Raw genomic sequence first — 26,239 nt, 5'->3', positions numbered from 1 at the left:
CTCGCTGCATCGAGCCCTATCTTGAAATCGATCGTCTTACGTGACGAACGGACCGAGAGACGGACGGACAGGTTTCCTCGTTGGGTAGGCATAGAAATGCTTACGCATTTAAAAAAAAAGCTGCTGACATGTGCGTAGGCAAATGTAAAATGGCCCGTTGCAAGGTAAACATCACAGGTTGTAGTGTAAAAGATGAAACTGCTGCATGAAAAAACTGCAAGAAACACTGACAGACTGCAAGTAAAAGTCAGGTTGTCATGTATTCTTCCCCGTCGAAACAGAAAACGAAGCTTGCATTACCAATTTAGGTTCTGCCTTTGTAATGTTCTCACTTCTGATTTGCAAATACTTTGTTTAGCAGACGGAGAACAGTAACTCGACTTTAACCTTTAACATTCGGTTGCGAAATATTTGATCAGTTTCAAATATTCCAAAATACCGAATATTTGTTTTTCCAATACGAATACGAATAGTTAGTGTGTGGTATGCGATTCGTATTCGAAACTAAATATTCGCACACTCCTACTAGTCATAAACACTGTCTGCGTGCAACATTGATCATTCGTTCGAGGCGTGTTGGAGGGCGAGTAGTTGCGGTGTTGCGCTGCTAAGCACGAGGTCGCGGGATGAAATCCCGGCCGCGGCGGCCGCATTTCGATGGGGGCGAAATGCAAAAACGCCCGTGTACTTAGATTTAGGTGCACGTTAAAGAACCCCAGGTGGTCAAAATTTCCGGAGTCCTCCACTACGGCGTGCCTCATAATCAGAAAGTGGTTTTGGCACGTAAAACCCCATAATTTAATTTTTTTTAAGAACCCTTGGTGGGCAAAATTAGTCCTGAGACACCCAACTACGGCGTGCCTCATAATTAAATGGTTGTTTGGGCACAAAACCCCAGAATTCAATGCTGGAGGGCACTAACGTCGCTGCGTGCCAACGTCTAGTCAACTTTTTGAGATTTCCAGCGCTTTCTACGCAACCAAAAAGAATAAGAGCACTGCAGCAGAGTTACTGAATTACCATGAATTCAAATTCATGCTTATGAAACCGGTCGGCAACTTTTTTAGTGAATATTTTACGTTGAATCAATACATTAAAAGCTAGTTATTTATTTCTTTTAAATAATCGCCTTTGCTCATAGTTAAAAAACAACCACCTTAATTTGCTCAAGAGGACAGTAAAAAAAAAATAATGTGATGGTTGCATTCGCATAGCGCACGCATGGTTTTTCAAAGGCAGTGCTTAAGTTGGCTGAAACACCTGTATGCAGCTGTGCATTACGCCGCATTTTTGTAGCGTTTTGTATGTTTCTCCAAATGCACTGCGCGTTTTCCCGAAAACCAAAGGCATGCGAACGTGTCCTTTTTTATTCCGAAGTTGAACCCGACTGAACCGGTTCAGAAAAGGTGCGAACCGGTCCGAACTGTAATAATTTTCGCTCCGGAGCTGAACCTGAACCGAACCGGAACGCGTGAACCCGAACCGAATCGGAAATAAAATTCGGTTGGACACCTATCGGTCCATATGTAGTAGTTTTGGGCACGTGTTTAAGAACCCCAAGTTGTTGAAAGTAACTCGGTGACCATCACTTTGATGTTTCCCAAAGCTCATTGTTTCGGTGTGGGGTCAATAAACCCTGCGACTAAATTTTAATTTCCGCATTGTTCGCACCATAATTGCTTTAATTGGTGGCCTGTTTTAGGATTCATCTCAGGACGTGCCGCTCTCTCTGGCTTGGTGTGTGCCATACCACTACACGTTATGATGCACTCATCTGCGCTGCAGTTTAGTCTGATGCAGGAAGGCTTGTTAAGAACGGCCAGCTGCAGTGCAAGTTTTGCCAACCAGTTGCGACCGCGGGCGTCATCTTTTCCTGGAGCGCCGCCGCAACCCTCTAGCCACGGCGTCACTAAATCGGCATTGTAACTGAGTGCGTTCGGCGGGCCAACTATTGTTACCGAACCCACCAACGCCGCCCTGTTCTGCTATGAGTGGGGGAGTTGCCGCGGGAACGTCGACGGAGGCCCCTTCCCACGCGCCGACCAAGACGCAGGACAATGGCTACCCGGCCGCGCTGCGAGGGTCCGCTCCGAGTTCTACGAAATTCGTGTGATGTCGGTTTCGGACCGAGAACCTGTGTGTGTGTGTGTGCGTGTGTGTGTGTAAACCGTCCCGCGGAGAGGCGGCGTGTTTACGATGGCTGGACGAACGTTTCCGCCACCTTAGAATCGGGGGAGGATCGAGTGTTTATAAACGGCTGTTGTGCGGATGCTCGATACACTTTCTTAAGCAGTCATGTTAGACTGAGACACTCTCTCAAGCAGTCGTGTTAGACTGACGTACTTTCTCTCGCAATCATGCTAGACTGATGAACTGCATGTAAATACTGTAAATAAACCCTTATTCCTCGTTCTCGATGAGAAGCAGTCCTTCCCTTCATCAACGTCCTCAGCGTGGATAAGTTGGACGACGGCATGGGCCAGCTACCTTCGAATTCATGCCGGACTCCAATCTTGACAACGGGTTACGAGCGATGGGATTGAGCCCCCAATCCTGACAGTATGCGTATACGCATACGCATACTCATATCTACATACATACGCAACTTGAACAATGCACATATATCTGCGTTGTTCGAGTTCCCTCTCAGCCTTGCAGCAGTACTCATCTTCAGCATCGGTAAGCCGATGCAAAGCACCCGCCTCGGCTTTATCGGATCCCCCCAGCTTCCGTTTCTTACGTAGGAGGCTGTTCTACGGCGACCCAGAGGAGTTGGACGAATTGGGTGCCTCTTGGACAACGTCCATTTCGACGTCGGCGCCTCCGCACACTCCTCGCTCGCACCATGTGCAACGTCAGCTAGTTGAACGCTAACGTGAACGTTGATGTCATCGCTGCCGCATGCGAAAAACTGCGCGCTAGCTGTACGTCTCCACCAGCTTGGCTTCCTCGTTGTCGCGTAGTGTGTGGCGTCAGCGCCACCACATGAGACCTGCGAGCGTAAGACTCGCCGATTTACGGAAGCGGCTAAATGGCTTACTGCCTCATTAATACTTCGCTCAGTAAAATTTTCTGCACTTTAAAGATGCGCTGTTTGAAAGATATAAAAGCCGAGTCCCCCATAAACGATGTACAGCTATACTTCTAAATTTCACTTTACGCAGTACTTTCTTAGCGAATCGTTCTTTTTAAAGTGAAGCCTCCCTTGTCTCTTCCCTTCACTGGTGGCGGCTGCTGTCTTGGTTAGTAGGCAACTTAGGTCACTGGGTAGGTCACTGGGTACGTGCCCGAATAGACAACTTGCTGCTGTCTGGTGTCCTGCCGAGTAAACAACTTGGTGGTGGTGAACTATTTATTTCGCCCAAGAAGAGAGGACCAGTCCGAGGACCGGTTGCGCTGGCTTGGAGGAGGTCGGCGGGGATCGCTTGGGATGTCGTGGCCTCCACCGCGCGCTGGATGAGCCGGCGTTGGTCTGCTGGCTCGAAGACTCGTAGGAGGGACTCCCACGGCCCTGGGGTGTTATGCGTATACATGTCCACGTCATGTGTATGAGAGTGGCCGGAGCTGAGCAGTGTTTGCGCCTAGGCGCTATCTGTTGCGGAAAGATTCTACTGTACAAGTGGGGGTGCGGGAAGCTGCCTGTTTGTGTAGTTTGCACCATTGGACGGCCTCGCGTCTTGTTAGATCGCGGTGTGCGGGAGGATATATGCATCTTCCGAGTCAATAGTACTGGAGGATGTCCATGTAAGTGGTGTGTAGAGAATCGTGCGAGATAGTGGTGTCGGGGGAAGCGGCGCGGTGGATCTATACACTCGGCTCGGCAGCTAAGATCTCGGGCAAGTGTATGCACCTGGGCGTTTGCGCTGAGCGACTCGTGGGCCGGAGCCCAAAGAAGTAAGCGGGAGGTGGGAGAGGGGGGAGTAGAAAGTAGATGTCTGGCGAGAGCTACCACCGGCGTCGTAGTTGCTAATCGCCTGTTGAAAGTCACTGATGACGACTTTGGTATTAGGATCAGTTAGCGCCAGCGCAATGGCAACCTCCTCTGCTGCGGTGGCAGTTTCTGCGTTGCGAATGCTGCAGGCTGTGCACCAGCTACGGTGCGGGGCGAGGGATGCGGAGATTTTGACGATATTCTGGTGTAAGGTCAATATAATTGGGGGCCGCGATCCCAACTTGCTGCAGTGGGTCACTGAGTATGTGCCACTCTGTATTTGCCAGAATATCTCATTTGGACCGCTGGGTATGTGCAAATGGGTTTGTGCCCGCATAGCCAATTTGGGCCACTCGGGATGTGCAACTATAGGTATGTGCCGGCTCTGGGCCACTTCCCCAGAATGGGTATATTTGCAACTGTGACATCCAAGGGTATAGAAGAATTTCATGTATTTAGGTATGTGTCATTGTAGTACTCTCTGTGCGTACAGCTCAAGCAACATACGTCGCATTCGTCCCCGTGACACAGACAGCTAACGACTACTGGCGACAAGACTGTGCTCGTCTCATATCCGCTACTGTTACCGACTCGCTAATTCAAACAAGCTTCGCGCCATTTAGATTCCAACATTGCGTTGGATTTGTGTGTGTGAAAAGTTGACGATTTTCATGGCATCGTTTAAGCTTTGCAAGCGTTTGGACAGGAAATCGGTGGCAAAAGCATGTAATGTTGCGCTCATGACGCATGGATATGCGAGTATGATGTATTGATTCGCTTAAATTCCAGCTCGTTGACTGTAGCAACGTTTACTTGAACCCGACTAAGCTGGGGGCGAGTCGGCTTGCTGGGACAAAATCCTGTGTTGAGCTAACGCCATATAACGGGCCAAAACGAAGGAACTTCAGGGGTGGCTTGTGTCATCACTTCTGCAAGGAGTGGATTACCTCGCTCGGACTGCCGTCGTAATCATGCAGTCGTCGCAATCGTGCCGCCGCCATTCTGTAGTCATCATACCGTCATTCTCATTCTGCCGTTGTCGTCGTACACTCGTCGTCGTTCCGTCCCACCATTCCAGCTTCGTCATCCCATTGTTTTCACGCCGCCGTCGTCATAACGTCGGGGTCGTTTCATCGTCATCATTACTTGTCAATCCTCCACTGTAATGCGCGGGACCCACATGTTTCAGATCCATAAGTTTATGTTGAGCGAGGTATTTCCTGGCGAAAAATTTCTGCAACTTGGTCGCGTGTTTTACACCTGCAAATAAAAAAAAAAATCTGGGATTTTACGTGCCAACACCACGATGTGATTATGAGGCACGTCGTAACTTGGGACGCCGGCTTAAATTTGACCACCTGAGATTCTTTACATGTGCACCCAATGCACGGTGCACGAGCGTTTTTTTGCGTTCCGACCCCGTTGGAATGCGGCCGAGATTGAAACCGCTGCCTCGTGCTAGGCAGCGCAGCCCCGTAGTCATCGAGCTACCGCGGCGGGTTATGCTCTCTAAACAAGAACAGCTTTCTTCGCAAACATCACTGAACGCTTCGCTTAAACCGATTGCCACAGCGCCTGGTATCTGTGCATTTAATGTCAAGGAACACAGCTATACCGGGTGACCCAGTTGGACCAAGATTAAAAAAAAAAAAAGGAGCTCTAGAGAAATCGCACTGACTGCATAGTAGCGGCAGTCGTGTGTACTTACAGCCAGTATATTTTTCATCACGAAGTATTAATTAATTAATTTGATTTTAATTAGCGAACTTTTTAATTATTGCTTGAATCGCAAACATGTCAATTACAGAGTTGTAGGGCACCTTAAATAACCTCCGAATCAAGCATTTATAACGTGCTGAAGTGTGCCTGGTTTTTTCCAAGAAAAAACAAAAGTCCACGAAATACGAAATAGATGCGCAATCGCGCGCCGCTATACTCAAGCGCCTCCAAGCAACCGTTGAAAGCTATACGGCTGTATTCGTTTATCGCCGCATCGTACAAGGCTCCGTCATGTAGTCATGAAGAAACCTCCTCCGTTGTGCCTAAGCAGACTCGCATATTCAAGGAGCAAATGCCCCCAGATTTTCTCTCTCGCACTCGCTCTTACTCGCGTCTGCGCAGAAACGTCGAGCGCCGTGAAAAGCGCCACGCCACGCTGTACCTACTAGCAATTGTAAAAACGCAACCCGGACTGATCCGTGGGTTGGACTGCTCCGAGGCTGCGCGTGCCAGGGGTGTATAAGATCGGCTGTCCGCGATTTTTTATGCGAACACCCCTGGCACGCTTCGGCCTCCGCGGCCCCAACCCACGGGCCACGCTAGCTGCTTCCAGCTTTGATCCTCCCGCTACCCCTTGGGTGCCCTTGAGATCCTGCGCCGCCTGCTTTATTAGAGAGTTTTAGAATAGGGGCCCCAAACGCTTGGGGCCCCAAAACAAATAGCGTCGAAGCCACTGCGCATGCGCAAGACGCAGACTGTGTTTGGGTTTTGCGTCGTGCACGCTATTTCACCGATTTAGCGGAAGCCCCAAAAGCTTTGCGTCAACAAACATGGCGGCACCCATCGAAGCGACGGCTCTAGCCTAGCACCAAACTGGGTTCGATTCATGGTAACGCGTGAAGTTCGCAAGCTAGGAGAAGTGACTGCGGTTATCGCTTTCTCTCAGCTAGCGTGTGTTATGAAGATTGATTCATTAGACGCCGCTGATTCCGAATTCGCTTGTGGATTTCATGGCTCGTAGGCCTAACACGGCTTAGCTCATGGTTGGTGAAGGCACATAATGTTGGTTACTCAAAACTAAGCGCAATTGTTTGCTGCTAATAGAATAACCTCCGAATTGCAATTAAACGCTAAAACACGAAAGTCAAAATTATTATTCCTATCATAAAATGGTATATTTTATTTTATTATTTCTAATAGCTTTTCTTTGACATCGTAGTGGCGCTGTCAGCGCAAGACGCTATCCGCAAACGCAAGGCCCTATTCTAAACCTCTTCACTCCTGCGTGCCCCAACGCTAACATCCGCAAAGCTCTTTGGGGCCCCAAACTATTGGGGCCCCTACTCTAAAACTCTCTATTATAACCTCAGGTGCTGTCCTGAGGCCTCCGTTTGCCGGTTACATGTGCCTTCCTGGAGCAGTGCTTGTAAAAAATGCTATCTATCGTCGCGACTAAAAAAGTGACCCGGGACTTATACAACATCAGTCAGAACCGTGCCCCTTCAGACACAGCGATCACCAAATGGGGCGTCCGTTCTCACTGTCTCACCGTACGGGCAGCCAGCGGCGTGGCGTAAACAAACTGAACCGCACTCCGCAATGCCGGTATGTCTAGGGACAAACGCATACAACACACGATGGCATCTTTCATTGGTCGATTCAGAGCAGGATTTCTTGCTCCGTGGCAACGAATCCAAATTCCACTGGTCGATCTGGAGCGGGTTCGCGCTTTCCGCTGGTCGTTTCGGATCAACTCGCTCCGCGCCGGATCGCTCTCACTTGCTCCGCCACCGAGGCGCGGATTAGGGCGGAAATTGCTCGCGTCACTTCCGTCTTCAAGCGAAATCGGTACTCGGTCGGTACACACAACCACGCGCACAACATTTTGCTGCTTCGCAAAAAGGCTGCGTTCGCTGCTGCTGCAGAGTTCGCGTTTAGCGATGAGAGCTCGGACGACAGCGATTACGAGGTGATGCAGGTGCTGTACAAAGCCTTCTATGCACGTTGTCCATGCACAATCCTTGCGGGCGCGACATGGAAATGACGGACTCTGGGACTGCCGCGGTCAAATTACGCACGGGGGACGGCGACTTTGGTTGCCGTCGAGACGTACAGAGCGGAAGTCGGGCATGGTTTCCGGAAGCGGTTTGTGTCACGTGTACGCAGGCTTCCTCTGTGATCCTCCGCGGAGCGTTTTGGCGCTCCGCTGGCCGACTCGGATTTGTGAAACCCGAGCGCTCGCTCGAGGATTTCGGCGGCCGCTCCAGATCGACAAGTGAAAAAGCGCCATAAGAAACCTCCTCCGTAGTGCCTATAGGCGGAGTCGCATATTCAAGGAGCAAAGGCCCCCAGATTTTCTCTCTCGAACCCGCTCTTACTTGCGCCTGCGCAGAAACGTCGAGCGCCGCGAGAAACGCCACGCCCCGCTGTGCCTACTAGCAATTGTAAAAACGCTTCCGGGTGTGCCTATCTATACGGAACAAGATGAGTGCGCAAAATTAGTCCCAAAGACGCCGTCGCGGTTTCCCGGCTTCGAAATCCCCCTACGTCTCCGCTTATCAATGCGTCAGCGGCGTGTTTTCATGATGCCGCGACCATCACATAGCGTGAAGCCCTGTATCGAGTGGCCGCCGGTAGTAAAGCCATGTATCCGTGGCTATTCGCTTTGGAGCACTTGAGTAGTGACGCGCGAGCGCGTATCAATTTCGTATTTTGGATTTCGTATTTTAGATACGGTGTCCAGAGCCAGTTTGCGGAAAGTAACTTACTCCCGGATAGATTTACATCGGCGTAAATGAGAGAGAGAGAGAGAGAGAGAGAGAGAGAGAGGAAAGACGTTCTGAACAACGCTTTAGAAACTCCAACGCGTCTGCCTTTAAGAAGTTTTAACATTCGTCGCGACACATGCGTTGAGCGGCGTGACGACCTTGGATAGTAGCGGCGTCCTGCCTCTAATTGCGAACTGGCTGGGCTGCATGATCTCTGTGACAATTAAACAAGAAATCGAGTGCTTGACATTGCATTGATCGACTGGCTTCCTCTCAAAACTTTAGCTGTTATTCGGACAATGCGCATGGTATAAAAAGGCAGCAATGAAGTTACGACGGCTCTTCGGGACTCAAAAGCGGAATCGAGATATCAGCGTTTGTTAGCTTATTTAATTATATTGACTTTTTTCTGCCCTCCTTCCTGGGCCTTTCGCTCCACCTCCCTTGCAGGGTAGCACGTGGGCAGACACGTCTACACCGGCCGACCTTTGCGCTTTTAAATAAAGAGCTCTCTCTCTCTCTCTCTCTCATGACGCTGCATAATTAAGCTATGATGACGGCAAAACAAGTTCTAGTGAAAAGGAGCGCCTTGAACGGGGATTGTAGTATATGAAAGGGAACATGGCAGCGGCTGTCGGAAACGCAGCTGTTTCTTTGCTGTTTATTTCTCTCATTGAAACTGGAGCCCGGTGCCGTTAGCGCAACACTCGGCCACACAACTATGTGACCACGCGTGCAGTTTCCATCTACGAAAAGGAGTAGAATTTGAGTGGGATCGGCACAATATCCCGTGTAGATGTATAAGTCTTCTCACTGCAGCCTTCCCTGCAGCATCTAAGCCCGCACGGCCATGCTTGACGCGAGCGCGCGACCGAGCCAGCAGCGCGCTGGTGCACAGCGCCGCCACTCTCACGCGCGGAGAAAGTGGTCGCCCTCGGCTCGCCCTTGCAGCAGCAGCAGCGGCGGCGGGGCGAGTCCTTCGGCAGGTTGTTGATCCGACGACCCAGTTCGGGCCCGCTTGTCACGTGCCGCCGCGTCTGGCAACCGCCACGCGTGGATCACGGCCGGCGACTCGCTCTCGCCGCACCGTCGGCAAGGTCTCGGCGGCGGAACGCCCGCCGCCGGAGGACGGCCTGTCCTGCTTTTTTTTTTTTTTTTCCGGCTTCCTCGTTGCGGACTCCACTTCCGCCATTTCTTCCTTCTCTTGGGCGTCCCGAGAAAAGGAAGCGGCGCGCCAGTGCCCCGCCGCTTTCTCTCCTGTTGCTGCTTCGGCGGCGGGCCGGCTCCGCGTTTTTGCCTTCTTGCAACGACGAAGACGCCTCTTCGGAAAGCCCCCGGGAAATGGCTTCGCATTGCGCTTGCTCGATCGTTTCCCAAAGCAATGAGTGACTGAGGGCATGCGTGTTCCTTTTCTCTCCAGGAAGGAAAACGCCGACGTCCTTTTGCTGACCTCGCCCCCGTTCACCTTCCCAGTGCTGTTGTGTACGCCTGCGCGGCGGCGACGGGCGGAAAAGCTCTCTATAGTATCGCATCATATAACCACTGCAGCCGTAGCGGTCTCTCTCTTTATTGAAAGGCACTGGCAAACACGAAACCGGATTTTCTTCTTCTTTATGAATCGATGTCCGAGTTAGCTTCCGTTGGTCCCGCTCACATTTATTTGTCCGATTCGCTTAGATGTCCTCGTGTGCGAAGGGGCCCGTCGAAGTCAGTAGCCTTCGTTCTTTCTTAATAATTGATCATTGGATCCACAACTCCAGGTAAACGGACCCGTACCTTATGAAGTCATCGCGCTGAACTGCCTTTCCGGAGAATCGACACTGCTCGTTGAAGTGACAGTTTGGTCAGATGCCACGTGCTTATTAAAAATACATCAATACCGTGGCAGTTCCCAGTACATTAACTAAGCCATTTGCCTCAAATTAATTTTTTTTTTCATCACCATCCGTAGCTACCCGCACTGTGGCGTTTGCTCGACAGCGCTTATGAATATTCTAAAGCTTCGTATTGGTTCATGTGGGTTCATATGAGGAATATGGGTTACTAAATGATCATATATGTGAACAAGTAGCGCAATTCAAGAAAGTGCTTGATCATATGGGTTTCGCACGGGAACTCCGCGGGCCACGTATTTGAGACTCTTCCCATGTCTAAGCTTAGCATTGCACCTGTTCTTTCAGTGGGTTTTCTCAACCGGCGGTAATTTCCCGGTCTTGAAATATGTCCGATTTACGGTCCGCAAGTAATTTCTTCTTTTTTTTTATGGGGTTTTACGTACCAAAACCACTTTCTGATTACGAGGAACGCCGTAGTGGAGGGCTCCGGAAATTTCGACCACCTGGGGTTCTTTAACGTGCACATATAAATCTAAGTATACTGGTGTTTTTGAATTTCGTCCCCATCGAAATGCGGCCACCGTGGCCGGGATTCGATCCCACGACCTCGTGCTCAGCAGCCCAACACCATAGCCACTGAGCAACCACGGCGGGTAATTTCTTGTGATAACCGGTTTGGTAGAGCATGAAACTTGGTTCTCGGCGTGGTTCTCGCAACGCTGTAAAACGCTGTGCCTTGGAATAACTCTTCGATTGGTCAGGTCTCAAGCGTGCGTTCGGCGAACAAGGTTGGCTCCCGTCGGATGACGGCGAAAATGCATGCTGCTGGCCGACCCCTGCCGATGAGATAAAGAACGCCCTGCCGCTTCCTCGTCGCCAGTCACGACGCAGCCGACGTGCCAAAACCAATTCCTGATTTTGAGGCACGCCGTAGTGGGGGACTCCGGAAATTTCGACCACCTGGGGTTCTTTAACGTGCACCTAAATCTAAGTACACGGGTGTTTTCGCATTTCGCCCCCATCGAAATGTGGCCGGGATTCGATCCCGCGACCTCGTGCTCAGCAGCCCAACACCATAGCCACTGAGCAACCACGGCGGGTTAAAAAAAAAAATGTTTGAGTTACTATAGGCTATTGCGAATAGTATGCGTTCAGTTCAACTCGCTTCCGAAGCGCCTTTCATTTTTAAATTCTTGGATCAAGTTATGTGGGACACCCTGCTCATGATATATATATATATATATATATATATATATATATATATATATATATATATATATATATATATATATATATATATATATATATATATATATATATATATATCATGAGCATAAACTGACATGCGAACGGAAAGTAAACGACCAGAACGCCTGTTCCACGTAATTGCGTGGAAGTACGACGTGCAATCGCTCCATAGCCATTTTCGTTTTCCTAACCTCTGAATTTCCCGAAATGTACTTTGTGGAAATGCAACAAGGCATTCGAGTCGCTTTCAAGTTCGCGTTTGAATTTATGCTGGTGGTATACTGTCAGCATAAATTCGTAACCCTTAAGCGCAATACTTTGCCGGCGATGTTCGACGTGGCTGCATGTAGCCTAAGATATATTCGCGAAGAACCGCTTGTATTCCCAGCCCGACGAGCGGTACGAGTTGTGTGTGCGTGCCGACGCCTTGGCCGTGAACGTCCACGACATCTGCCAGTACGGCAAATCTCCTTGTCACACTGTGCGCGCTGCCGGCGTGCGGTTTCGGCTTGACTCTCCCGGGGCAGAACTCCGGCCAGGGCTGCTTATGTTTTTTATGTGCTGGCAGTTGACAAAGGTGGTCAAGGTGCCGGCAGTTGAAGTGTAACATTCTGACTTCTCGGCGTTTCAAGGAGCAGATGTAGCACATGTTAGCCCTGTAACCCGATTGGGAGACTTAAGTGCTTCCTCCATGTAACTTTGTCACTTGACTTCGTTTTCTGACAGGCGTATGTTTATTTTTTTTTTATTTTTTTGCCAGATAATGGTGACTCGCAATAATGAAACCGGCTTGGTAGGCAAGAATTGAATCGAACACGGTTACAAAAGGCATTGCGTATGCACTTTTCTTTCTGCAGCTTGCGTTCTTTTCCTCTCTTCGCTTGCATGAAATGCACTCCGACACGCACACCTATACGGCTCAAGAATGTTGACGGTACGTTTAATATCTTTGATATGGTACCTGACGTTGCGATGCGTCTCCAAATGCGGATTGCACGTTTGAAGTCCTTTTTACCATGTGTGGTACAGTAGAATATTGGGCAGAGTTACGGATTATTCAATCGAAATTAGTTTATGCAGGCAACGTTTAGGCGAGTGCGATGTACAGTCGTCAGCAGCGTTGCACAGAGCGCTCGAAAAAACTTTGGGCTCCGCGTTCGACAGCCGCTGGTAACGCATTGTTCGAGACATCTGAGCGTGTGTAGCTACACTGATGGAACTGCATTCACATTTTTCGCCTTGCCGGTCACCGTGGCTTCCGCATTTGCAATCGACTGCGTTCAGCGCTTATTTCGGTCGACAATGCAAGGTCTCGCGACGAGCGCAATCTCTCGATAGAGTTGATGGCCCTCTGCCTGCAACCTTGCAGGCAGCATATATGCGCTGCGTGCAAAGTTGCCACCCAGAGCACTGTATACTGTATACAAACGTAGTGAGCGTAATGGAACATGCCTACGTAACCCAACATACATTCTTCCAGACTTTAAGGTACGTTTAGACTACGTACGTAATGTGCAGATAGTTCGCAAGAAACACAAGCGCAAACGCTAAAAGCGTAACTAAATTGTTCAGACTACAATAGTATAAAGCGTTAAGAGCGCAACAATCGTCACAGGCGCAAGCGTATCTGCCGGAAGGCCCGCTACGTTTACGTTTCATACGGATATACGACAGTTACGACGTGGTCAACAAGCGCCGCAGTTTCGGTTTTAAATTTTCCGTGAAGAGACTTCCGGCATGCATGCCCAGTTACAGCAACAGTCAGGACTGCGTATGCGTATGCGTATACGCATACGCATACTTATATCTACATACATACGCAACTCGAACAATGCACATATATCTGCGTTGTTCGAGTTGCAACGGTGCCCGTATTTCTTTGGGGCCTTCGCTTAGAGTTTTTCGGTGGTTTCTCCATGTTCAAATCCACTGAGATCCAACTGGCCAGCTCACGTTTTGATTGGCCGGTCTTAAGAAGTGTAGTGTCTGCAACTTACAATGTGCACGACCAGCATTGTTAATGATCTTAACGCTAGTAACGCGTGATTCGGGCTTTACGACAGATGCTCACTTTGATAACGCTACGACCGCAGTCTGAACATACCTGCACTGAGTTCCTCTTCAGCTTTACCAGTCGACAGCGCGATGCAACCGCCATATCGCTTCATCAGGGCATCGCATACAGCATCCCGTAAGCAACACCGGAGTACACGGGCTCTGCATGCTTCGTGCAGCAAAGGCCGCATTACCCTTGCGAGGTGCCAGCCCCAAGCGTCAATCCCGTCGGTGGTCTCTGACTTGACCAATGGAAACACGATGCGCCGCCCTTTGTTCCAGCCAGCAGCAAAGCTTCAGGACACGAGGTTGATGAAAGTGCCGTTTCCAACACTGGTGCCACGCGCTCACAACAGTTTGCCAAATGTTACGCCAGTCATCCCGCAGCGGCTGATACTGCCGCTGCCTTCGTGGGAGCTCTACTTGGGTGTCCTGGTTAGGTATACGGTCCGGTGAGATGGCATGTTAATATTATCACCACCTAGCGCTGATCACCAATCGCAGTTACGCACCGTTGCCGCTGTCACGTTATGAAGGAGGTCAATGTGTCTGTAGATTAGCGCACTTTGCGTGGTTGGAGAAAGCAGAGTAATTTAGTAGAACTCTACCACATCCTCACCAAGAAGATGACACTGTACGCAGTTGTCAAGGGCAGTCATCCGATATCTCGGGAACCACCAGTCCACTCACGCTGGTACTTGGAACAAGAGTCGCGACAGTCGTATGGGCAGCGCTCAAATTGTGGACACTCAAATTCCGCCATATTGTCGAAGTCGCCATATTTTAGGCTCTGAATATCTGACAGAGCAGTTACGCCCTCTCTGAATAGGTAAAACGTCAACATGGTGTGGAATTTGACTTGTGTCCAAAATAGCATCCCCGGAGCGATTCTATGTAACCGTGGCTAGAGTGCCCGTGCCATTGCAGTGAGGGCGTTATGATATGCGGTCAAGTCCTAAATATTCCCGCCATGTATGGTGCAGTGCTTACCATGCAACGGACAGCACAGCCGAAACGTCAACATCATGTGCTGCATTTCAGAGGACGTGTTTCACTCCAGCGCAGACACGGACATGCTGCTATTGGCGAGTAAAACTTGTTGGGGGGCTAGTTGGCGCATGTTTCCAGAAGAGGGTTGCAGCGCCGAAAAAGACAACACATAGCAAGCGAGACGGGACAGGCGCAACTTCCAAATGTTTATTCACCGCGTATGCGAATGAATATAAGGACAAATCAAGATGGGTAGCAAGAACCACACATGCGCGCGAGGGTTTTACAAAAAAAGCAGATAAAACATAGGTGAGGCACACACGTATCTCACTCCCGTGTATCTAAAAAAGCAGTTTCATTCTTATAAATGGAGATAGATGGGGCGCTAACACAATCGCTACAGTTTCTTTTAATATAGAAGGCCTCCAACAGCTCACGGGCTGTCTGGTCCTTACTTCTGTTTAAAACCTTTGCTTTTTTCAGCCTTGCCACACACTTAATCTTTCTTTCTTCTCCGCAGGCTTTACAATGATGCGGCAGATGAGAACCAGTTCCATTTTGTAAATCCCGATTATGTTCCGCTAATCGGTCGTTAATACAGCGGCCGGTTTGTCCGATGTACTTCTTTCCGCATGTGAGTGCAATTTGATATACGACTCCCACGGCACATTTAACAAGCGGAGCTGCATGCCTCTTTTTACATTCAGTTTTGTTTACCTTGTTGGGATCAGTTTTAACGCACAAGCCAGCCAGTTTCTTTGGGGCGGAAAAAAACCACAGGAACCTTATATTTTGTTGCCACATGCTTCAAATTATGCGCTACCTTATAGGTGTACGGGATGACAACCGGTCTACTTTTTCTTTTTGTGACCTCATCTTGGTCGCCCTTTTTTCTACTTTCTTTCTTCAATTTTCGCAGCAAGGCTTCAGCTACTCCGGTTAAGATCGAGGTTGGAAAGCCTGCTTTTTCCAACTTCCGAATCTGGGTTTGAAAGCTTTCCTCTGCCTTATGGAAACAAGATTTCTTCAGTGACGCTGAATTCGTCGTGTGCGACGAACTGGTTACGTGTAGTGCTACGAATTGTGTCAGTGTATTGGTTACCTGTCACCACGGCCAATACTGTTGCGCAACACATCTGGCACGTCCAATTCCATGACGAGGAGAGGTTCAACGTTGGAAGCGACCATAATCGCACTAAATGAACCATCGTCGTAGTGGCGTCAGGGTTCGAAACACCGGTAGCGTTGACAGTTCCGTACTCGATCCGGGTGAACTCTACTGGTGGGCAGAGTCGCACAGTGACAAAAAGAGGTGCATCACGCCCTTGTGCTTCGCAGAGCACTTAATCGCCTGCAAGGTCAAGCGATTAAAACTGTCCCCTACAATGAATGCCAGCAGAACGGGTATGAATAGCTTGTTTGGGAGACGAAAATGCAAATGATCGCACAGCGCAAAATTGCTGAGCACGACAACGCGCAGCTAGAAGTGCTTGCTGCAGGTAGACATAACAGCACGAAGTCCTGGACCGACTAGGTGCTCTAGCGGATCTTTGGCATGAGGACACCTGCCACTTAGTGGTCGACCGCTGTCCTCATTCATACGCAGCAAACAGCACCTCCAAGCCCTCTACAATAGCGACCCAGGCCCAGCGAACGCTGACCAACCGGAGTGTGCTTGCCCAAGGGAAAATGTATGCAATTATCAGGTATTTCGGCTGGCCGTCGACAGAGCAACAGAACGCGTCAACACAGTTCAAGAGCTTGGCGGAATAGCAGCTATCCCCATTAAGTGTGTTTCCTTTTTCTCTTCTTGTTGTCGACTTCACAGACGCGTCCCTTGCCTACAAGCTGTGCGGTAGGGTGACGTCATAGAAGGGTCCATCGTGACTGCCTTCTGTTAACAGTGACCATTGCCATCTTTACTGACTGTTTGCTCTGCTCGTAAAAAGCCGGATGATCGTGGGTGTAAAAGGAGCTGCAAAATGTATTTATACCCAACGGGCTCTTGGGGGACATAAGCGTAGAAGATTCTGGTGCTCGGCCTGTTCGTACATAGCTTGACAAACAACGAAATCCAGCCTTTGAAGACGCTACGCAAGAGAAGATAAAAAAACCCAGCGTGTGTGGTTGTCTTTTCTCTCTTCTTGTGTACGCGTCTCCGAAGGCTGGGTTTCGTTGGTCGTCAAGGATATAGGCGCCTGGAGAATAACCTTTTCACGGTCACGCAAGTGATTCAAGTGGTTCAGAAGGACTCTCCCGGTGTCCTTGGGTGTTTCCTAGACGTTTTTCAGGCACACGACAGTGCCAAGTATGGTCTTTTGCTCCAACGCATGTCGGACCTGGTAAAGCCACAAGACTGTGCAGCGCAACTACATCCGTAACCAGGTGATGCGATGTCACAACGGAACCAGTGGTGGCCAGGCGGGGACTATAATAGGTATGGCCCTTCTCACTTCTGTGCTCTACAATCCAGCAGTGAGCGTTTAAAACTGCTTCCTTTTCGCTGTCACCGATTCGAAAAGTTACCAAGCACATGGAAGCTTCCCACTTTAGTCGTCGAAAATGATGTTGTCCTAAGCGCAGAAAGATAAAATACCTGCAGTGGCAGCAGGGCCTACTGTTACGACCTCTATGTCTCAGCTCTGGAAGCCAGACCTTTTCTTTAGATAGAAAATAGAAAGGTTAGAAAGGAAAAGAAAAGGGGGATCTGCAGCTCTCCAGTCCCCGGGCTCTGCTCTGAGACCTGCGCACCTGGGATTGGATTCCAAAAAAAAAAAGTTCCTTTCTAAGGGTTATTTGTCATTGGCCGGCCGCCTTCGCTAATAATATTTCCGTTGCCAGGATTGACTGAAGGATGACTTGAGGTAGGCCTGACGACTCTTCTACGCATAAGCAAGTCTCGGTGGCATCAGGATCAAGTGGTGTGCGGGCATTTCTTTACTCACCCATCCAAAGAGACGGCGAGCCTTCATGCAGACAAGCTGCACAAACCTATAGGTGCCATAGGGGAAACCTTCGGAGTGGAAGAGCTCGATGTTGCGAAAATTCGCATCGTGTGCGTGTCAAAATTACAAGAAGACATTGCGCAAGAACGATTTTCTGTTAGAGGCACGAGCTGGTGCGCTACACACATTTGGTTTACGAGCGCATTTTTGGAACTGTCCTGTCGCCACCAGCTGGAGGCCACTATGAAGGATTTGCGGGAGTGAGCAGGACAGCTTCGTCATGCGTTGTTCGAGTCTCCCTCCTTTGTACACACAGGGCACCGCCCTCCCGGGCAATAAACGAGCTTCGGTGACGCAAGTAACAGCGTGGTTGGCGCGCTGTCAACAACCGAAGAAAGGTTGCGGTAGTTGTGGGACGACGACCCTTCGATAGCCGAGTCCACGTTGAATGTTTGCGCTGCAGCGAATGTTTGCGCAGCAGCTAAGCTCAGTGGGGGTGATAGATAGGGAAACGGACCGCACGGCGGCTTCCGAGAGCGAGGGTGACGTGGCGTCGCGGCGATGCTCCGCTCACGAAATGCGATGCTCCGCTCATGCGATATTCCGCTCACGGAATACCTGGCGCGCTGTCGCGGCAGTAGGTGTTCCGATTCGTCCGCTCTGCTCCGTCGAGGTGCGCTTGTGACGTGGCGACGCAACCTATGGGAATTTAAGTCCCGTTTCGCTGCTACTGACTACAGACGCCGGCTTTTTCGCCCTATGGGCCATTTGACGCTTTCGAATCAAAAGGCCGCGAAAGTGTTTTCCAATGATTAGCTGCCCATTGTGGGTTCAGTGGAAATAATTACGCAGATTAATGTTGAATTCCAACTGCAGGTCGCGAGCGCTCGGTTGGATCACTAATGGAGCGCGTCGTTCCGACTGAGATCGCTCTCGTCAAATGTGCGAATGGAATGCGTGCGCTCCCGGGGGGGGGCACTTAGTACAGGGAAATCAGGTGGGAGGGCGCTAGGCTAGAGGTGACATAGAGAGGAGAACAAGAGCTTGGCGGCGCAACACATAACCCTGTTTTATAGCATTCATCCATCCATCCGGATCATCCCAGCATTTCATGCATCACTAGGAGCAGGAACAAAAGCGCAAGGCGCGATGCAGCATCCATGTTTTCCATGTCGTCGATAGCAGCCTGCGACCGGAAACAGGCGACCGTGACAGGAAGCAGAGGCGGGTGAAGGAAATGCGTCATGCGGACTTCCGGTCAAATCTGCCCATTTCGGCGGAGCAAATATTATTGCTCCACAGAACGATCCGGAATCGGCATCTGGTCCCAATCTGCCACTGGAACACACAACTCACGCTCCCATTCTGCCATTGGAATAGCATTGCGCTATACAGAGCAGAAAAAATTGATCTGGATCTGCCATTGGAACTCAACATAAGCTGCCCTAGCGTCACATCAAGGAGAACACAGCGTTCCCGCTTCTCTTTCCATGACAGATGCTGCAAGACAGCTTCGTCACCTGGCACGCACGCTCCAAATAAAAGACGCACCAGGTTGCATAACTGAACCTTTCGCTGCAGCTACGTCCTCCACCCGGGCTTCATCGACTTGAGGCATCGCTTCTGTGCCGGCTGTGGCTGGTAGAGGCCTTCACGAAGGCTTACACTACAATGTTTGGAATGACCGACAGTGCTGCGTGCGACGTCTCGGGCAGCGAAGAGAACGTCGAGCATTTATTGTGCCACTGTCGTCGACTTCAATCGCAAAGACAAACACTCTCTATCGCCTTGCGACGACTGGACGATCGGCCGTTGTCAGTGCAGGCTCTATTCGAACACCGTCCCCATCGCTCGTCGGCCCACAAGGCTGTGAAGGCATTTCTGTGTTTCTTGAGGGCGACTGGCCTCTGTGAACGCTTTTTAATTAGTGGTGCCCACCGCACGCGTGCGCGAACTCACCCCGCCGCCTTTCCTCCCTCAGTCTCATCTTTCTATTCCCCTTTTCCCGTCCCCCAGCGTACGGCTGCCAACCAGACGCTTTCCAGGTTAACATCCCTGCCTTCTCCCTGCCCGCCGTGGTTGCTTAGTGGCTATGGTGTTGGGCTGCTAAGCACGAGATAGCGGGATCGAACCCGGCCACGGCGGCCGCATTTCAATGGGGGCGAAATGCGAAAATACCTGTGTACTTAGATTTAGGTGCACGTCAAAGAACCCCAGGTGGTCCAAATTTCCTGAGTCCCCCACTACGGCGTGCCTCATAATCAGATCATGGTTTTGGCACGTAAAACCCCATAATTCAATTTTTTTTGCCTTCTCCCTTTCTTTCATCCTCCTCCAAGCGAAGATTCGTCTCGCATATTGAGAAAAACTGCCGTATATTGGCCCTTGATTTCACATAACTGCACGCTCGCACGTTGGGGCGAGAGCCTATACGCCGAACGGACACCAGCACTACCGCATATTCCTGGCGACACGTCCTATCATCCTTGCAGACAAGAGCACTGTGGTGCGCCGCTAGTCCTCTGGTGCGTGGGCGGAAACAACCGTATGCTGTCTCGCAATAATCTGCTTGAGTAACCAGCCCAAAATACAAAAAAAGAAAAAATAAAGAAAGCGAATGCGTACCAAACAATGCGCTGCGCCTTGTAAGAGCTGTCCACAGACTCTCTTTGTCCCGTCTCTGCGTCTCAAGAACACACCCACACCACTCTCCCAAGGGTAGGGGCTTAGGTGGCCTCTCTTTTACAAGCGTCGTCAGTTAAGAGATCACCCACGCTTCCCAGTGTCCGCCCTCCGTTCTGTCTTTCTGTCCAGTGCCCGTCCGTCCTGGTGTGTGCAAAAGAGCGGTTTTTGAAAGAATCCGCCCGTGACAGGCGTCTAGAGGTAGCGGGTTGAAATTTAGCCCGTATAGTGCGTAGGGCATGTGCAGATACCGGCGAGTTCCTTTATATCTAGTAAAAATAATCACGCCCGTTTGTTAACCTAGTCGCAAGGAATTTAGGAAGCGAGGGTGAGCACGACGCACTCATGTGATTCGGTTACATCCCACTCCGAGCTTGACAGGAAGTTGTGTTCGTAAACGTATCTAGCTCACAGGCGGGAGATTAGAGGTGTCAAGGGGAAAATTTACACAGTAATTAACAAAGTTGCAACGGGCCTAGTGGAACGGGTGTGAGAGAGCCTGCTCAAAGTTTCTAACTCTTCGTGCAAACTTGTGCAGACTCGAAGAGATCTCTGTGAATATGCTGGCATCAGCTAAAGATTGCATATAGAGATCCCTGCGGGCCTTTTCAGGTTCGCTGTTAGTGCTGACGCTGTTGCTGATGTACGCCAACTAAGAGTTTGCTTAAATCTCCCAGATCTCACCCTCGTATCGTGCTTGTTTTTTGTCGCTCGGAACACTTGAATTCAGGCATATCTATAGGCGTGTGTTAACGTGTTTCCACTATCCGTTGCCTGGACCAGCGCCCGCAAGCGACGTTCCTCTTTTGCCCACCTGCCCACTTCTTATGTCAGGGACCAACGCCCGCCCTCCTATATTGTGACGACCCCGCCGCACGCAACCCCTGCCTCTTTTTCTTTCTCTCTCTCTCTGTGTGTGCGTGCGTGCGTGCGTGTGTTTTATTGTTATAGCAATTATATTGACGCTCGATGCGCGTTTGCGCCGTTGGCGTTGTCTTGCTGTCACGGTATTGACGCGACGTCTTGAAGCGATGCCTTCCGCTCAATTCTGTGCCAGTGCTATCATTCACCGTTCACGGGTGGTTGATCTCATTGATTACACGGTTTGAACGTCACTATGACCACTAACGAAGCGCGAAAGGGAATAGCATCGAAAAAGGCATCGCTACACGATCGCGGCCCTGTGACGCCGTTGGCATAGCTCATTATGCCAGCTTTCCGAGACGCTTTCAAGCGCAACATCAAATCTTGCTATCGCTTTCAGTGCTTAGCCCTTCGGGCGAAACTGCCAGAGTTTTCTTGCTTCACGGCGCTTTCTCAGAGGCGGTTTTGCGTGCTCTGCCTTTCACAGGAATCCCCCGAATTGCTCGTGATGCTGCTGGGCGTTGCACGCGTGTGACGCCGAAGCGCCATGCGTTGGACGTCATCTCGCGGGCGGGCCGAGACGCTGATTTGAGGTGAAGGGCGCGCGGGGTGCTTTCGTTCAAAATTTCACCCAATTTTCGCGGCCAACCTTGGGTTAATACTTTGCAGCCAAGATTGTCACCGCTTGATCTATAACACCGTGCTTGTCTCATTGAAATGCCCAAACCTGGCGAGGGGCCGTTTAAGGCGACTAGTAAAATGTGGCAACAAATGTACAACCGGTAGGCAGCGGTAACAGGGTGTCTACCACCGGAGAGAACCTGGAAAAACTGGAATTTGTCAGGGAAGTTGTCAATTCTGGAAATTCAGCGAAAAAGCGGGGAATTTTCACTGCGGTTGCTTCGAATCATGGACACCAGTACCTAGAATGGTTATGACGAATCTAGCGGTATGCCAAAAGCAAACGAAGTTTTCAACTGAAACTACGCTATCCGCAAATAATGAAGTCTGTTGCTGGTATTGCGAGCGTGAGCCTGGTCACGCGGTCTGAATACCACGAAACAAATGATTCAACGAAATCTGATACTGCACCCCACCTGATCTTAGGTTACTGGTAGTAGTTGTTGAATATCTCGAACTGGCATAGTAACTAGGCAAGCTATAAGCTACCAATTTTTCCTTGCACCTGAACCTGCAGTGTCATAAACTGCCAGAGAATCTTCATAAATAGTCGGGGAAAACCTGGAAAAATCTGGTAATTTGAATATGACAATGTTGTAGCCCCTTCAGGCGATGTGTGCCCACTTGCACACGCCAAGATACTGCATAAAAACCAAAAAGAAATTACACAAATGGCGACAGTTAAAACGTGTCGCATACATTTTTAAACACCTCTGATTGAATCTGTGCAGCAGGATTGAGTAATATGTGTAAAGTGTTTTAGTAAAACGATTGGAACGTAGACAGCTGTGCTGTCGGTGTCAACACGTCGTCTTGTAACGGGTTTACTTCTTTAGTCGTTTTTTTTTTTGTTACAATGTTTCTACATCCGGCATTTTTTTTTTCATGTGGCTGGATAGGTGCTTCCAGAGTATGCTATAGGCGCGAAAGGGTTGATGCTCTTACATCTGACGTTCCTGAAGATGTAAGATTCTGAAGATTCTGAAGATGCGAGAAATTTGGCGAAAACAAATTTTCAGCCTACAAAAATTAATCGCAGCCTCAAGTGGGGATAAGGAAACCGGCGCTCACCTCTGTGTCGCGGTATGCGTAGCGCGTCCGTGTCCTGCCCAATGGTCATTCGGGAGAGGTGGGGGCTTGTCTGTCGCGACCGCCGCGTCAGACGTGGGCCCACGGCCGGCGAGCGACAAGACACGACGAAGCGCGCGCTGCTTCTCTTCATAATTTATTTGGAACGCAACAGTCGGGTGAAAAATAGTAGGAGAGACACAGACGACCCAGTCACAGAAACCAAGTGCGCGCCAAGTTCAGTGCACAATTCTCTTTATTCTCGTCTCCTCCTCCTCCTCATCGACAACGCCATTATCGGGGGTGTCGGCCGCGAGTCGCAGCCAGAAGAACTTGAAGAGGAACGGAGAAAAGAACAATTTGTGGGCAAGAAATGGAAAAAAAGAGATGCTACTGAGATAAAACGAAAAAAAAAAGAGTGATGAACAAACAATTTACAGCCAAGAAGCTTCAACGCAACTATCAAACACAAGCCTTCTTACACTATATATATATATATAATATATATATATATATATATCTTTATGTATATGTATAAAACACCAGCTGTACAGTACACGACAAGGAGAAAGATATATATATACATATATATATATATATATATATATATATATATATATATATATATATATATATATATATATATATATATATATATATATATATATATATATATATATATATATATATATATATATATCTTCACATTTTTTTATCTTTTGCTCGTCTCCTTTGAAAATGTAGAAACGAAATTTTTTGTACAAAACGAGAAACGCAGCGATCCGCCAGATGAGTGAAGAAAGAACACAAGAAATACAGGGTGTTTTCTTTTTTCTAGTGTACCGAATTTAAGAAGGCAGGGAAATCTTTTGGGTTTGAGTTTGTAATTTTCGTTTGCGTTACCGGAAGGGGCATAGCCCACACGAGTAGAGATAGCAGACGCCAAGTGCTCTATCTTGATTTCGATAAATTATGTAGGCAACGCTTAACTAATATCGCACGTATATGTAGAAAAAGATTAAGCCAGCCGATGACATGTTTTTTTCTTTTTATTTATTTCAAAGGTGCGCCGTGAGAGAGAGAGAAAAAAAATTACCGGTAGAAACGTCGCGAACTTACGGGTCGGGAAATCAGCTTAATGTGAGAGAGCGCGATTAAACTAAACCGCCGATATTCCTTTTGTTCCGCGCTCAAGCGTTGTTTTGTTGCCGGCTTCTAGCTCAGCTTGTTCCTCCTCACTACATCCATTTTCTGTTGCTGTTCTTCCATTTTTTTTTTATTGCAAACACAAGAAACTTCAATGCCACACACCATTTAGTCGAAAGGCATGAAACCCGCCGCTGTGGCACAGCGTTGGCGTGCACGAGGTTACGGGTTCGTTGCCCGACTGAGGCGACTACATTGCAATGTGGGGCGCAATACAAGACAAGCTCGTGCGCCGTGCTTCGGGCGCACGTCAAAGAAAACCCGAATGGTCGAAATTATTCGGTAGCCCCCGAAATTTTATTTACTTGTAGTGAGTTGTTGTTGTTGTTGTTTCTTTCTTTCTTTTTGTTCAAAAGTCTGCTACCTTGTCGTAGGGAAAAAGAAGAAGAAGAGTAGGCGCGCGAGAGAGTAGGAGTCGGTAGGTACGCCGCTTCCAGTGGCGCAAATCGAGAGCCACCAAACCCAACTCACTACAGATAACCCTTTGTCCTTAAATTAGTCGCTGCTGCGTAAAGGCACCCTGTACTTCTCAACGTGAAAAAAAAAAAAAAAAGAAATAGCCAGCACGGCACCGTCTCTGTCTCTATTCTTTGCGCCTGTGCCACGTCTCGCGTTTTCGATCCTGCTATTTGGTGCGGAGACCCGCGGAGGGCTCAGCCTATTGCCTTTGCACTCGTCGCGTACTCGGAAAAAAGAAGGAAGAAAATGCCCAAGCGGCGCTTACTCGTCTTATTGTTGTTTGGTCATGTGGCGGGCGCATTGTCGCCGTCCGCGTGAATGCTTGAACACCGGGAATGGTTTTCATCGTCAAACGGCGGAGGCGAAAAAAAAAAAAGTTTTATTTTTCTCACAGAGTTTTAAGTCACCTAAGCGTTGTTATCATCATCACCATCAGCATCATCATCAGGTGTATCGGAGCGAGTGACCAGTTCGAGTGCACGACACTGTAAAACGGTGAAGCACTCTGCCGTTTGTATCTTTCCTCAAGTAAGAAGAAATCGCGTAGCTTGGGTCGCACGTATGGATTTTTTTCTTTATTTTTCTTTCTGCTTTCTCACTGTCGCCGTTGCTGGCCTGCGGTTTCGGACGTGGATTTTAAACACGCCGCATCTTTCTCGGAGAACGTGGTGTAACGTGGTGCGCCTCGCGTCGTTTTGCGCGTTTCTCGTAGGTGAACGCGACCAGGATGTGGCGGGAATTAAAAAAAAAAAAAAGAACGGATGAGAAACAAAAACGATGGAAAAACAAAATGAAACTTGAGGCACACAGTATGACATCCATACTTCCTTCACGACTATGTACAAACAGGTGTACGGCGGAACGAATCACGTGGCAGTGTCGCATAGTCCCCCCCCTTTTTCGCCCCCCCCTACCCTCCTTACATATTTAAACCGCGGAGAATACATTCTCTTCCGTATCTTGTTGTTCTCGCAGTGCGCTGGCGTTAATATAGTATGTTATATATAGCTCGCGGCTGTCACAGAAGCCAGGCGTTTATTTCGCTAACTCTTTATACGACTAAGAAAACGCACACATACGCACACACACGCACACACACACACACACACAAAAGTGATAGAAGTGGGTGGGGGAGGCTAGGAGCTTAAGAGACAAATGAACGAGTTACATTCATATATTTAAAAAAAAAACACAGAAAAGAGAAGCAGGAAAGAGTGAAACGTTCAGCACGCGGTCCAACTTGTGGCTGTCTTTTTTTTTTCTTTTTTGTCGCCCGATTCGCGCGGTTACTGTGAGTTTCAGAACTGTCGCCGTTAATCGCTAGTCGTTTTTCAATGTCTACTATATTTCTTTGTTTTGTCCCTATCTCTTCACGGGGCCTTCAGGAACCTTTCGTTCTCATCAACGTCTTTTATGGATCAGGTCGGCACTGAAAGAATAATAATAATAAAAAATATTGGACAAAGAAGCGGCAGCGGAGGAAACGCCTGGAAAAAAAAAAAACAAGCTACCGAGCGACCAGAACAAGAAAAAAAAAATCAATAATAAAAAGAGGGAAAGTTGCATGGATGTATTTGGTCGCTCCGTGTTTCTGTATCTTCGTGTGCGTGTGTGTGTGGGTGTACTCGTGCAGTTACACAGGGATGGCTTGTCGACCCACCATTGCTTTCCTCAGCATTCATGCATTCATTCCTCCTTCCTACGTAGAAAAGCAGTCTTCTCATAAACGTATATTTCTCTCTCACGTTTTTTCCTCTCTCTCTCTCTCTCTCTGGCTCGTTCTCTGTT

General features: G+C 49.1%; 1 protein-coding gene across 3 annotated transcripts in view; it reads left to right on the top strand.

Annotated features, from left to right (window-relative positions):
* The window catches only part of RabGGTb (geranylgeranyl transferase type-2 subunit beta), a 161,530-nt gene that overhangs the window by 40,101 nt on the left and 95,190 nt on the right, over positions 1-26,239 (top strand). The gene's annotated exons all lie outside the window — the stretch shown is intronic.

Source organism: Dermacentor andersoni, chromosome 1 (genome assembly GCF_023375885.2).
Source record: "Dermacentor andersoni chromosome 1, qqDerAnde1_hic_scaffold, whole genome shotgun sequence".
In the NCBI taxonomy this organism is placed as follows: domain Eukaryota; kingdom Metazoa; phylum Arthropoda; class Arachnida; order Ixodida; family Ixodidae; genus Dermacentor; species Dermacentor andersoni.
Note: the sequence above shows the minus strand (reverse complement) of the source record. Positions and strands in the feature narration are given on the sequence as shown.